The following is a 13,610-nucleotide window of genomic DNA, read 5'->3' on the forward strand; positions in this document are numbered from 1 at the left end:
TGATTTGTTGGGAGAACGGAAGCCAAGGAGAGATTGGCAGAGATCGGGTGGCTGACACCTCTACTAGTAAATGGTTGGTAAGGGGGATACAACTGGCAGTAGCGAATCAGATAGACTGAAGGGGGAATGGTCTGTTTAGAGGCAGGCCATAGAGTAAGGAGTTGCAATAGTCGAGAGATATCACGGGAGTGAAGTGGAAGTTTGGTGGTGTCATTGGTAAAAATGGGGCATTCTTTGGAATTCTTATTGTGGGGAAGGTAGCGAGATTTAGACAGTAAATAGTTGTGGGGCTGACAAAAGGGTACATAAAGAATTACAGCTTGCACCGGGCATGAGGGAAGGGAACAATATAACGCAGGTTAGCTTACCATTCCCTCTCTTTGCTCTGAATTGCACAGGGTACTTCCAATTTTGCTGATATCAACTCTCAAGAGAAGCCTAATCCACTAGGCTCTATCGTTAACTTGTGCAGCAAATCCACGTCAATAAAGCTCCCTTATGAATGTAATCCATTACTTTATAAAGCATTAGAGCAGCATCACTATGAAGAATGACTATATAAAACCAACTCTGGTGGGACTCGAACCCACAACCTTTGAATTACTACACCAACTAGAAGTCCAATGCACTAACCATTGCGCCACAGAGCCCTCTCTGAAGACTTTGTTAGAGGAACTTGCCTGAGGAACTATTCAAGTCGTAACAAATAAACACAATTGAATAATGGTCACTGCTAAATAATAGGGATGAGCTCAAGATCTGGTCCAGATACAGTTTAAGATTTAAATTTACCTGCTTGGGCATGTGCCTTAGTGCAATATCTTTTGATATTTAAGTGGGAACCGGAGGTCATGTTAAGTAGAAATATTTGTACCATTCCCTCTCTTTGCTCTGAATTGCACAGGGTACTTCCAATTTTGCTGATATCAACTCTCAAGAGAAGCCTAAACCACTAGGCTCTATCGTTAACTTGTGCAGCAAATCCACGTCAATAAAGCTCCCTTATGAATGTAATCCATTACTTTATAAAGCATTAGAGCAGCATCACTATGAAGAATGACTATATAAAACCGACTCTGGTGGGACTCGAACCCACAACCTTTGAATTACCACACCAACTAGAAGTCCAATGCGCTATCCATTGCGCCACAGAGCCCTCTCTGAAGACTTTGTTAGAGGAACTTGCCTGAGGAACTTGCCTGAGGAACTTGCCTGAGGAACTATTCAAGTCGTAACAAATAAACACAATTGAATAATGGTCACTGCTAAATAATAGGGATGAGCTCAAGATCTGGTCCAGATACAGTTTAAGATTTAAATTTACCTGCTTGGGCATGTGCCTTAGTGCAATATCTTTTGATATTTAAGTGGGAACCGGAGGTCATGTTAAGTAGAAATATTTGTACCGTTGATTAGTTGTTGGAGAAAGGAAGAGCTCAGCAATTAGGTGATGGCAGGAAAGACTATCCTGAATAGATGAGTTTGCAGGGATCACCTGAAGCATACAGACAGGGAAATAGCCATATAGATTGGTGTAGGGAATTCCAGAGGATGGGATAGTCCATGGGAAAATCCCAGAGGACAGCATGGGATGAAGTGTTGAGGGAGCTAGCGAACAGGCGTTCTTGGAAGCAGAGAACAGGGTGGTTTATTTGATACTATATGATAAGGTTAATGATGTAGCTAGAGGCAGAGTTGTGGGAAGCTTTTTATGCCCTTAGTATTTTGAATTTGATTTGTTGGGAGAACGGAAGCCAAGGAGAGATTGGCAGAGATCGGGTGGCTGACACCTCTACTAGTAAATGGTTGGTAAGGGGGATACAACTGGCAGTAGCGAATCAGATAGACTGAAGGGGGAATGGTCTGTTTAGAGGCAGGCCACAGAGTAAGGAGTTGCAATAGTCGAGAGATATCACGGGAGTGAAGTGGAAGTTTGGTGGTGTCATTGGTAAAAATGGGGCATTCTTTGGAATTCTTATTGTGGGGAAGGTAGCGAGATTTAGACAGTAAATAGTTGTGGGGCTGACAAAAGGGTACATAAAGAATTACAGCTTGCACCGGGCATGAGGGAAGGGAACAATATAACGCAGGTTAGCTTACCATTCCCTCTCTTTGCTCTGAATTGCACAGGGTACTTCCAATTTTGCTGATATCAACTCTCAAGAGAAGCCTAAACCACTAGGCTCTATCGTTAACTTGTGCAGCAAATCCACGTCAATAAAGCTCCCTTATGAATGTAATCCATTACTTTATAAAGCATTAGAGCAGCATCACTATGAAGAATGACTATATAAAACCGACTCTGGTGGGACTCGAACCCACAACCTTTGAATTACTACACCATCTAGAAGTCCAATGCGCTATCCATTGCGCCACAGAGCCCTCTCTGAAGACTTTGTTAGAGGAACTTGCCTGAGGAACTATTCAAGTCATAACAAATAAACACAATTGAATAATGGTCACTGCTAAATAATAGGGATGAGCTCAAGATCTGGTCCAGATACAGTTTAAGATTTAAATTTACCTGCTTGGGCATGTGCCTTAGTGCAATATCTTTTGATATTTAAGTGGGAACCGGAGGTCATGTTAAGTAGAAATATTTGTACCGTTGATTAGTTGTTGGAGAAAGGAAGAGCTCAGCAATTAGGTGATGGCAGGAAAGACTATCCTGAATAGATGAGTTTGCAGGGATCACCTGAAGCATACAGACAGGGAAATAGCCATATAGATTGGTGTAGGGAATTCGAGAGGATGGGATAGTCCATGGGAAAATCACAGAGGACAGCATGGGATGAAGTGTTGAGGGAGCTAGCGAACAGGCGTTCTTGGAAGCAGAGAACAGGGTGGTTTATTTGATACTATATGATAAGGTTAATGATGTAGCTAGAGGCAGAGTTGTGGGAAGCTTTTTATTCCCTTAGTATTTTGAATTTGATTTGTTGGGAGAACGGAAGCCAAGGAGAGATTGGCAGAGATTGGGTGGCTGACACCTCTACTAGTAAATGGTTGGTAAGGGGGATACAACTGGCAGTAGCGAATCAGATAGACTGAAGGGGGAATGGTCTGTTTAGAGGCAGGCCATAGAGTAAGGAGTTGCAATAGTCGAGAGATATCACGGGAGTGAAGTGGAAGTTTGGTGGTGTCATTGGTAAAAATGGGGCATTCTTTGGAATTCTTATTGTGGGGAAGGTAGCGAGATTTAGACAGTAAATAGTTGTGGGGCTGACAAAAGGGTACATAAAGAATTACAGCTTGCACCGGGCATGAGGGAAGGGAACAATATAACGCAGGTTAGCTTACCATTCCCTCTCTTTGCTCTGAATTGCACAGGGTACTTCCAATTTTGCTGATATCAACTCTCAAGAGAAGCCTAAACCACTAGGCTCTATCGTTAACTTGTGCAGCAAATCCACGTCAATAAAGCTCCCTTATGAATGTAATCCATTACTTTATAAAGCATTAGAGCAGCATCACTATGAAGAATGACTATATAAAACCGACTCTGGTGGGACTCGAACCCACAACCTTTGAATTACTACACCAACTAGAAGTCCAATGCGCTATCCATTGCGCCACAGAGCCCTCTCTGAAGACTTTGTTAGAGGAACTTGCCTGAGGAACTATTCAAGTCGTAACAAATAAACACAATTGAATAATGGTCACTGCTAAATAATATGGATGAGCTCAAGATCTGGTCCAGATACAGTTTAAGATTTAAATTTACCTGCTTGGGCATGTGCCTTAGTGCAATATCTTTTGATATTTAAGTGGGAACCGGAGGTCATGTTAAGTAGAAATATTTGTACCGTTGATTAGTTGTTGGAGAAAGGAAGAGCTCAGCAATTAGGTGATGGCAGGAAAGACTATCCTGAATAGATGAGTTTGCAGGGATCACCTGAAGCATACAGACAGGGAAATAGCCATATAGATTGGTGTAGGGAATTCGAGAGGATGGGATAGTCCATGGGAAAATCCCAGAGGACAGCATGGGATGAAGTGTTGAGGGAGCTAGCGAACAGGCGTTCTTGGAAGCAGAGAACAGGGTGGTTTATTTGATACTATATGATAAGGTTAATGATGTAGCTAGAGGCAGAGTTGTGGGAAGCTTTTTATGCCCTTAGTATTTTGAATTTGATTTGTTGGGAGAACGGAAGCCAAGGAGAGATTGGCAGAGATCGGGTGGCTGACACCTCTACTAGTAAATGGTTGGTAAGGGGGATACAACTGGCAGTAGCGAATCAGATAGACTGAAGGGGGAATGGTCTGTTTAGAGGCAGGCCACAGAGTAAGGAGTTGCAATAGTCGAGAGATATCACGGGAGTGAAGTGGAAGTTTGGTGGTGTCATTGGTAAAAATGGGGCATTCTTTGGAATTCTTATTGTGGGGAAGGTAGCGAGATTTAGACAGTAAATAGTTGTGGGGCTGACAAAAGGGTACATAAAGAATTACAGCTTGCACCGGGCATGAGGGAAGGGAACAATATAACGCAGGTTAGCTTACCATTCCCTCTCTTTGCTCTGAATTGCACAGGGTACTTCCAATTTTGCTGATATCAACTCTCAAGAGAAGCCTAAACCACTAGGCTCTATCGTTAACTTGTGCAGCAAATCCACGTCAATAAAGCTCCCTTATGAATGTAATCCATTACTTTATAAAGCATTAGAGCAGCATCACTATGAAGAATGACTATATAAAACCAACTCTGGTGGGACTCGAACCCACAACCTTTGAATTACTACACCAACTAGAAGTCCAATGCGCTATCCATTGCGCCACAGAGCCCTCTCTGAAGACTTTGTTAGAGGAACTTGCCTGAGGAACTATTCAAGTCATAACAAATAAACACAATTGAATAATGGTCACTGCTAAATAATAGGGATGAGCTCAAGATCTGGTCCAGATACAGTTTAAGATTTAAATTTACCTGCTTGGGCATGTGCCTTAGTGCAATATCTTTTGATATTTAAGTGGGAACCGGAGGTCATGTTAAGTAGAAATATTTGTACCGTTGATTAGTTGTTGGAGAAAGGAAGAGCTCAGCAATTAGGTGATGGCAGGAAAGACTATCCTGAATAGATGAGTTTGCAGGGATCACCTGAAGCATACAGACAGGGAAATAGCCATATAGATTGGTGTAGGGAATCTGAGAGGATGGGATAGTCCATGGGAAAATCCCAGAGGACAGCATGGGATGAAGTGTTGAGGGAGCTAGCGAACAGGAGTTCTTGGAAGCAGAGAACAGGGTGGTTTATTTGATACTATATGATAAGGTTAATGATGTAGCTAGAGGCAGAGTTGTGGGAAGCTTTTTATGCCCTTAGTATTTTGAATTTGATTTGTTGGGAGAACGGAAGCCAAGGAGAGATTGGCAGAGATTGGGTGGCTGACACCTCTACTAGTAAATGGTTGGTAAGGGGGATACAACTGGCAGTAGCGAATCAGATAGACTGAAGGGGGAATGGTCTGTTTAGAGGCAGGCCATAGAGTAAGGAGTTGCAATAGTCGAGAGATATCACGGGAGTGAAGTGGAAGTTTGGTGGTGTCATTGGTAAAAATGGGGCATTCTTTGGAATTCTTATTGTGGGGAAGGTAGCGAGATTTAGACAGTAAATAGTTGTGGGGCTGACAAAAGGGTACATAAAGAATTACAGCTTGCACCGGGCATGAGGGAAGGGAACAATATAACGCAGGTTAGCTTACCATTCCCTCTCTTTGCTCTGAATTGCACAGGGTACTTCCAATTTTGCTGATATCAACTCTCAAGAGAAGCCTAAACCACTAGGCTCTATCGTTAACTTGTGCAGCAAATCCACGTCAATAAAGCTCCCTTATGAATGTAATCCATTACTTTATAAAGCATTAGAGCAGCATCACTATGAAGAATGACTATATAAAACCAACTCTGGTGGGACTCGAACGCACAACCTTTGAATTACTACACCAACTAGAAGTCCAATGCGCTATCCATTGCGCCACAGAGCCCTCTCTGAAGACTTTGTTAGAGGAACTTGCCTGAGGAACTTGCCTGAGGAACTATTCAAGTCGTAACAAATAAACACAATTGAATAATGGTCACTGCTAAATAATAGGGATGAGCTCAAGATCTGGTCCAGATACAGTTTAAGATTTAAATTTACCTGCTTGGGCATGTGCCTTAGTGCAATATCTTTTGATATTTAAGTGGGAACCGGAGGTCATGTTAAGTAGAAATATTTGTACCGTTGATTAGTTGTTGGAGAAAGGAAGAGCTCAGCAATTAGGTGATGGCAGGAAAGACTATCCTGAATAGATGAGTTTGCAGGGATCACCTGAAGCATACAGACAGGGAAATAGCCATATAGATTGGTGTAGGGAATTCGAGAGGATGGGATAGTCCATGGGAAAATCCCAGAGGACAGCATGGGATGAAGTGTTGAGGGAGCTAGCGAACAGGAGTTCTTGGAAGCAGAGAACAGGGTGGTTTATTTGATACTATATGATAAGGTTAATGATGTAGCTAGAGGCAGAGTTGTGGGAAGCTTTTTATGCCCTTAGTATTTTGAATTTGATTTGTTGGGAGAACGGAAGCCAAGGAGAGATTGGCAGAGATCGGGTGGCTGACACCTCTACTAGTAAATGGTTGGTAAGGGGGATACAACTGGCAGTAGCGAATCAGATAGACTGAAGGGCGAATGGTCTGTTTAGAGGCAGGCCATAGAGTAAGGAGTTGCAATAGTCGAGAGATATCACGGGAGTGAAGTGGAAGTTTGGTGGTGTCATTGGTAAAAATGGGGCATTCTTTGGAATTCTTATTGTGGGGAAGGTAGCGAGATTTAGACAGTAAATAGTTGTGGGGCTGACAAAAGGGTACATAAAGAATTACAGCTTGCACCGGGCATGAGGGAAGGGAACAATATAACGCAGGTTAGCTTACCATTCCCTCTCTTTGCTCTGAATTGCACAGGGTACTTCCAATTTTGCTGATATCAACTCTCAAGAGAAGCCTAAACCACTAGGCTCTATCGTTAACTTGTGCAGCAAATCCACGTCAATAAAGCTCCCTTATGAATGTAATCCATTACTTTATAAAGCATTAGAGCAGCATCACTATGAAGAATGACTATATAAAACCAACTCTGGTGGGACTCGAACGCACAACCTTTGAATTACTACACCAACTAGAAGTCCAATGCGCTATCCATTGCGCCACAGAGCCCTCTCTGAAGACTTTGTTAGAGGAACTTGCCTGAGGAACTATTCAAGTCGTAACAAATAAACACAATTGAATAATGGTCACTGCTAAATAATAGGGATGAGCTCAAGATCTGGTCCAGATACAGTTTAAGATTTAAATTTACCTGCTTGGGCATGTGCCTTAGTGCAATATCTTTTGATATTTAAGTGGGAACCGGAGGTCATGTTAAGTAGAAATATTTGTACCGTTGATTAGTTGTTGGAGAAAGGAAGAGCTCAGCAATTAGGTGATGGCAGGAAAGACTATCCTGAATAGATGAGTTTGCAGGGATCACCTGAAGCATACAGACAGGGAAATAGCCATATAGATTGGTGTAGGGAATTCGAGAGGATGGGATAGTCCATGGGAAAATCCCAGAGGACAGCATGGGATGAAGTGTTGAGGGAGCTAGCGAACAGGCGTTCTTGGAAGCAGAGAACAGGGTGGTTTATTTGATACTATATGATAAGGTTAATGATGTAGCTAGAGGCAGAGTTGTGGGAAGCTTTTTATGCCCTTAGTATTTTGAATTTGATTTGTTGGGAGAACGGAAGCCAAGGAGAGATTGGCAGAGATCGGGTGGCTGACACCTCTACTAGTAAATGGTTGGTAAGGGGGATACAACTGGCAGTAGCGAATCAGATAGACTGAAGGGGGAATGGTCTGTTTAGAGGCAGGCCATAGAGTAAGGAGTTGCAATAGTCGAGAGATATCACGGGAGTGAAGTGGAAGTTTGGTGGTGTCATTGGTAAAAATGGGGCATTCTTTGGAATTCTTATTGTGGGGAAGGTAGCGAGATTTAGACAGTAAATAGTTGTGGGGCTGACAAAAGGGTACATAAAGAATTACAGCTTGCACCGGGCATGAGGGAAGGGAACAATATAACGCAGGTATTGGAAAGAACACACTGCTGACAAGAGCAAAAAGGGTGCTGCTCACCCCTATAAATCAGACATGCAGACATGCAGGTAAAAATGGGGCATTCTTTGGAATTCTTATTGTGGGGAAGGTAGCGAGATTTAGACAGTAAATAGTTGTGGGGCTGACAAAAGGGTACATAAAGAATTACAGCTTGCACCGGGCATGAGGGAAGGGAACAATATAACGCAGGTATTGGAAAGAACACACTGCTGACAAGAGCAAAAAGGGTGCTGCTCACCCCTATAAATCAGAAAATCAAAACGAATTCCCCCACCAACGGGATTTTTAGGCAGCAATAAACAATAAGCATAGCATACTATATAAAAAAGATTACTTTATTGTGTGGTAAAAACATGAGCTTCACCCAGGTATTTAAAATAAAAAGATATAACTAGAACCAAGCTTGTACATACAAAAATTACAATGACAATTGGGCATACACTAAGCAGACCTAACTATAAATATACTGTATAAGATTAGTAACAGCAAAAATAAATTTATAGTTCTAACGCGTTTCAACCACTAGGGTCTTCTTCAGAGATAGTCTGTTGATAGAGAGACAAGATACAACTTAATAAATCTATCGAATAGGATTAGTATTAAACATATTCCAGATTTGTTAGAGTAATTACCCAGTATGGTATTGCCGAGAGGTTCATACAAATTATAGTGCTTAATGGTGGAGTTTACCCAGGTTCACGCTTAGGCGTCCTTCACAAGTTACAAAAGATATATGGTCCATGCATCTCGCCACAGAATCCAGCAGTGGGGTGAGGGTCGGAAGCCCAGAGGCGCGGCTCACGAGCGGTCACACGACAAAACCCTATGCCCCACAAAAATTGTAGGGAATAGGTGCAAGCGTAGGCAGCCTGCCTGTATGGTAAGTCACGCCTGTGATGAAAATCCCAACATAATCGCAATTAGACATATATATTTTTATATTTGTTTTTTATATTCTATATTATATATATATAGACCCACATATGGGGTATGGAGATATCTTATATAAGTTTTGTGTGCATATAAAGGGAATATCCCCAGATATCTATATTCACATAAAAAAAAAAAAAAAAAAAAAAAAAAAAGGGGAAGGAGGGGGGGGAAAAAAGGGAAGGGAATGGGGGGAAAGAAAAACAAAACTCAAAAACCAAACACGTATTAAAAAGAAGAAACAGAAACAACAAACGTGGTTGGGAATCAAAAGAAAACAAACGTGAGAAGACCTGTGGTAGGAATAGTGTGTGGGATGACAACCCGATATTGGGTAACTGAAGTGAATGAGTGAGTGAATGATGTGCAGGTGAAGTGAATAATGAGGTGAAAAGGTGTGGGTGTGGGTGTTATGAAAAGAATTAAAGGGATAACATGTTAAGAAATCAGAGTGACAATGGAAAGAGTGCATGGGGGTGCTAGTGACGGATAGAGGTAAAGATGAAAATGCATAAAAATGCTGATGTTGAACTAGTGAGAGGTGACAAAAAAAAAAAAAAAAAAAAAAAAAAAAAAACATTCAGATGTGATAAACCATGTTTATACTGAGAGTGATAACAGTTACCTGGATAGCTGGGCTGAACAAAAGATTCCCAAAATGGAAAAGGGGAGACAGCAGCTGGGAAACTATCCCGGGAAGAGTGCCAGATACGGTCAATAACTCCTAGTCCATAGGGGCACCCCCATCTAAGAATGAATAGAATGATAAGGGGAGCTAGCTGTTAGAAAAGCTAGTTTTTCAGAAGTTTATTTAAGTAAAATGGGGGCATGTCAGCCAGGTTAGCAAATAGTCAAACTTACCAACCAGGGATTCAAAGATACGAGAGTCCTTGTTTGTGTACAGGAGCTGATGTTTGCTGCCAAGTATACTGTGTTATATAGAGCCCCGGGATTGCATCACAGGCATGGCCGCCCACCCATTGGCTGGTACCGCCTATTATTGCTTGGCCGCCTAAACAGGTCGACCTCGTGTGAACGCCCCGGCGTCCCGGAAGGTCGTAAAGCGACCCCGAAACGACGTCACTTCCGACGCAAATGCACGACGTGATTGTACGAAGGGACAGACGAACGTGAGGCACGTCCGGAAGTGTTCAGGGACGCCGCCGACAAGGAAATACGTGTCTCCAATGGCTGGGCGGGACCAGCCCGCACCAGTCATATAGGGAGACATCTGTGGAGAGAGCCCTGCATGTGCACAGACAGGGGTCCCTCCTACCCTTGTCGGGGAGTCGCGCGAAAAAGGCAAACAGCCCCCCACACACCACCTCCTCCACATAAAAGCGGAAGGGCATTGGAAACAATGTGCGGGGGGACCATAAAAGTGGGGGACAAGCGTAAACCCGGGTCAGGTCAATGTGGGGATATGTCGCTACTATCCAATACCTCCCCTGGCCCCCAGAACAGGGATGGGGTGAAGGTGTGTGGGTAGAGAGCAGGGAGGGGAGAAAAAAAAAAAAAAAAAAAAAAAAAAGCGGGGGGGGGGGGGAGAGGGACAGGCGACCGATCCCAACACACCATTAGCTAAAAGAAGCCATTTGCTTAACCAAAGATAATAATAAAATAACATCTTTTTCAGATTATTACATATACACATATAGTATGCATGTCCCGACGTGCAAACGCACGTCTTTATTCAAGGACAGACCGAGTAAATATATAGCTAAGAGAATATATACAAACAGCAAAAATAAAGTGATAACATAATTATACAGTGAATCACAGGAGAATATGATGTTCAGCTGCGAACACTATACCATGGTACCCTGTTTAGTTGTAATCATAATAATTAGAGATTATCAATAATTTATGAGAGGGGCATGGTCAGGGGGTGTTCCTAGACACTTACTAAAGAGTTAGAGAGGAGAAAAAGAGGAAACATAAAGGAGAACGGGCTCACAAAGAAAAGGGGCAGGTACACCCGGTTTCTACTGTGTCCTCCCTGAGGAGAACCCCTTTAGGAAGGGAGCGAAAGAGACCGATTCATTCAGGCCTGGGAAAGAGGTGGCATCCAATTTATGTATCCACCTCTGTTCCCGTTGTAATAGGGTCTTATTCCAGTCGCCCCCCCGAGCAGGTATGTGTATACGGTCCAGGGCAGTAAATGTAAACTTAGGCATTCTATAGTTGTGTATTTGCACAACGTGACGTCCAATCGGCAGGTAATAGTTGCCAATTTCCATGCTGTACACATGTTTAGACATTCGGCGATGGAATTCCTGTTTTGTTTTGCCTACGTAGTACGCCCCACACTCGCATTCTAAAAAGTAAACCACACCCCGTGTCTGACAATTCACGAAGTGTGTAGGTCGAAAGTTGGCACCGTTTGGTAGACGGAAGGTTTTATCACGTCTAATATGTTTACAACATGAGCAGTGATTGCAAGGGAAGGAGCCGAAAACTGAGCAGTGTTTGGACCTTTTGTTCTCATTCCTATATTCGCTCTGCACCAGTTTATCGTATAGTGAAGAGGCCCTTTTGAAAGAGATAAGGGGGCGTGCTGGAACCAGACAGCCGATCTTAGGATCGTCTTTTAAGATCGACCAATATTTTTGGATAATACCCAAAATGATATTGTGTTGTTTACTGAAGCGCATAGTGATCCTCAGTGGGTCCGCTGTAGGGTCATTGCGTTCCTTTTTAGAGAACAAGAGGTCCCTGCGTGGTAACACTGCAACTTTGTTGTAGGCCCTGCGAAGGCAGGAGCGACTATATCCTCGCGCAAGGAATCTAGTCTGAAGTTTCTGTGCCTCTTCTTTAAAGAGACTGTCATTAGAACAGTTTCTGCGGAGGCGGAGATATTGGCCGTAGGGTATAGACCGTTTTAGGGCCACAGGGTGGAAGCTATCTGCGTGCAATACCGTGTTGCCGGCAGTGCTTTTTCGGTATAGAGAGGTGAAAATGGAATTATCTGGGGTGCGTCCTATAGTGACATCTAAGAACGTAATGCTCTGAGTGTCATATATCACAGTAAACTTGAGGTTATATGTGTTTATATTCATGCAAGACATAAATTCCAACAGGGCAGCCTCCGATCCCTCCCAGACGACGAGGACGTCATCGATATACCGCCGCCACATAGCAATGTGGCGCGTGTATTCGAGGAGGCCCTCGTCATCCAGGAGGGACTTTTCCCACTCCCCCAGGTACAGGTTGGCGTAGGCCGGGGCACAACAAGTGCCCATGGCCACGCCCTGCACCTGGAGGTAGTGGGAGTCATTAAATAGGAAGAAGTTGTGATGTAAGATGTAATCAAGTCCGTCCACTATAAATTCGTTGACTTCGAATTTATATCTCCCACTTAGTTGGAGTAGATTTTGTATAGCCTTGATCCCCTTTTCATGTGGGATCGAGCTATACAGTGCCTCCACATCAATTGCCACTAAGATGGAGTTAGCAGTTAAGGTGTGGTTCTCAATGGTTTGTAGTAGATGCGTTGTATCCTTCACATATGAGGGCATACTCAAAACAAATGGCTGTAGAAATGAATCAATAACTTTACTGAGATTTTCAGTTATTCCCCCTTTCCCTGAAACGATCGGCCGGCCAGGAGGTCTTGTTTGGCATTTATGGATCTTTGGTAAACTGTAAAAGGTGGCAGCCTTAGGGTATTTAATTCCAATAAAGGCATGTTGGTCCTTTGTAATGCCACCCTGAGCCAAGGCTGCATCTATTAACTTGTAGAATTTGTTGTAAAAAGTCTGTATTAATGTACTCGGGATAGTCCTATACCTTTCTTTGTTATCTAGAATCTCTTGGCACATGCGTACATAATTTGAGTTGTCCATAAGGACAACATTGCCCCCCTTGTCGGAGGGTTTTATTGTGATGTTGATGTTGTTTGTCAGCATGTGAAGAGCTTTTATTTCTTCTACATTTAGGTTGTTAGGGTGAGATTTCCTAGATGGCAATTTGCGGATATCCCTAGATACTTGTTTCACAAATGTATCAATATTTGAGTTTAGACTTAGAGGTGGAAATTTACCTGAGGGTTTTTTTACCATAGACCCAGGGGTGTTGGGGGGTTCATTCGTTGTATCCAATAGCATATCCAGATCTATCTGGTCTATGAGGTCCAGAGTATTGTTTTCCTCGTATAGAAGTGTCAGATCTCTCAAGGCCTTAAATTCTCTCATACTGAGTTTAGGGTAATCAGTGGCATTGATATCAGTAGCATTCCTAGTGTGCAGGCTCTTTAGCAGCAGCCTGCGTGCAAAGAGTTGTATGTCTGTGATGGTCCCAAAGGGATCACAGTTTTCTTGTGGGCAAAATGTTAAACCACGCGCCAGAACCGCAGTTTCCACTGGTGATAGCGCGTAGGACGAAAGATTGATCACACTGAAGGATTCGCTTGGATCCGTGTGACAAATGCGTCCAAGTTTCCTACTCCCTTGTTTAGTCGGGGTGAGGGAAATCCCCGCTTCGAGTTTAAAGAGTTCTGACCAGTTTCCAAATCGGATACATGGTTTTCCTTATTCTTGCCACTGTT

General features: G+C 43.0%; 1 long non-coding RNA gene and 5 other non-coding genes across 6 annotated transcripts; all 6 read right to left on the bottom strand.

The window, feature by feature from the left end:
- Positions 1-565: 565 nt before the first annotated feature.
- TRNAR-UCU (transfer RNA arginine (anticodon UCU)) lies at positions 566-650 on the bottom strand. Its single transcript is given in 2 exon segments — positions 566-601; positions 614-650. It is a non-coding gene; the product is annotated as a tRNA-Arg (tRNA).
- Positions 651-1,071: 421 nt separating this feature from the next.
- On the bottom strand, positions 1,072-1,156 carry TRNAR-UCU (transfer RNA arginine (anticodon UCU)). Its single transcript is given in 2 exon segments — positions 1,072-1,107; positions 1,120-1,156. It is a non-coding gene; the product is annotated as a tRNA-Arg (tRNA).
- A 1,141-nt stretch (positions 1,157-2,297) lies between these two features.
- On the bottom strand, positions 2,298-2,382 carry TRNAR-UCU (transfer RNA arginine (anticodon UCU)). The gene is given in 2 exon segments: positions 2,298-2,333; positions 2,346-2,382. It is a non-coding gene; the product is annotated as a tRNA-Arg (tRNA).
- Positions 2,383-3,497: 1,115 nt separating this feature from the next.
- TRNAR-UCU (transfer RNA arginine (anticodon UCU)) lies at positions 3,498-3,582 on the bottom strand. Its single transcript is given in 2 exon segments — positions 3,498-3,533; positions 3,546-3,582. It is a non-coding gene; the product is annotated as a tRNA-Arg (tRNA).
- Positions 3,583-4,697: 1,115 nt separating this feature from the next.
- TRNAR-UCU (transfer RNA arginine (anticodon UCU)) lies at positions 4,698-4,782 on the bottom strand. The gene is given in 2 exon segments: positions 4,698-4,733; positions 4,746-4,782. It is a non-coding gene; the product is annotated as a tRNA-Arg (tRNA).
- Positions 4,783-8,448: 3,666 nt separating this feature from the next.
- On the bottom strand, positions 8,449-10,156 carry LOC143975188 (uncharacterized). Its single transcript, XR_013272337.1, has 3 exons — positions 9,690-10,156; positions 8,767-9,025; positions 8,449-8,679 (listed from the first exon to the last, which is right to left on the bottom strand). It is a non-coding gene; the product is annotated as an uncharacterized LOC143975188 (long non-coding RNA).
- Between the last annotated feature and the right edge of the window lie 3,454 nt (positions 10,157-13,610).

Source organism: Lithobates pipiens, unplaced genomic scaffold (genome assembly GCF_037356315.1).
Source record: "Lithobates pipiens isolate NorthernLeopardFrog02 unplaced genomic scaffold, aLitPip1_a1.2 Scaffold_13, whole genome shotgun sequence".
Classification (NCBI taxonomy): domain Eukaryota; kingdom Metazoa; phylum Chordata; class Amphibia; order Anura; family Ranidae; genus Lithobates; species Lithobates pipiens.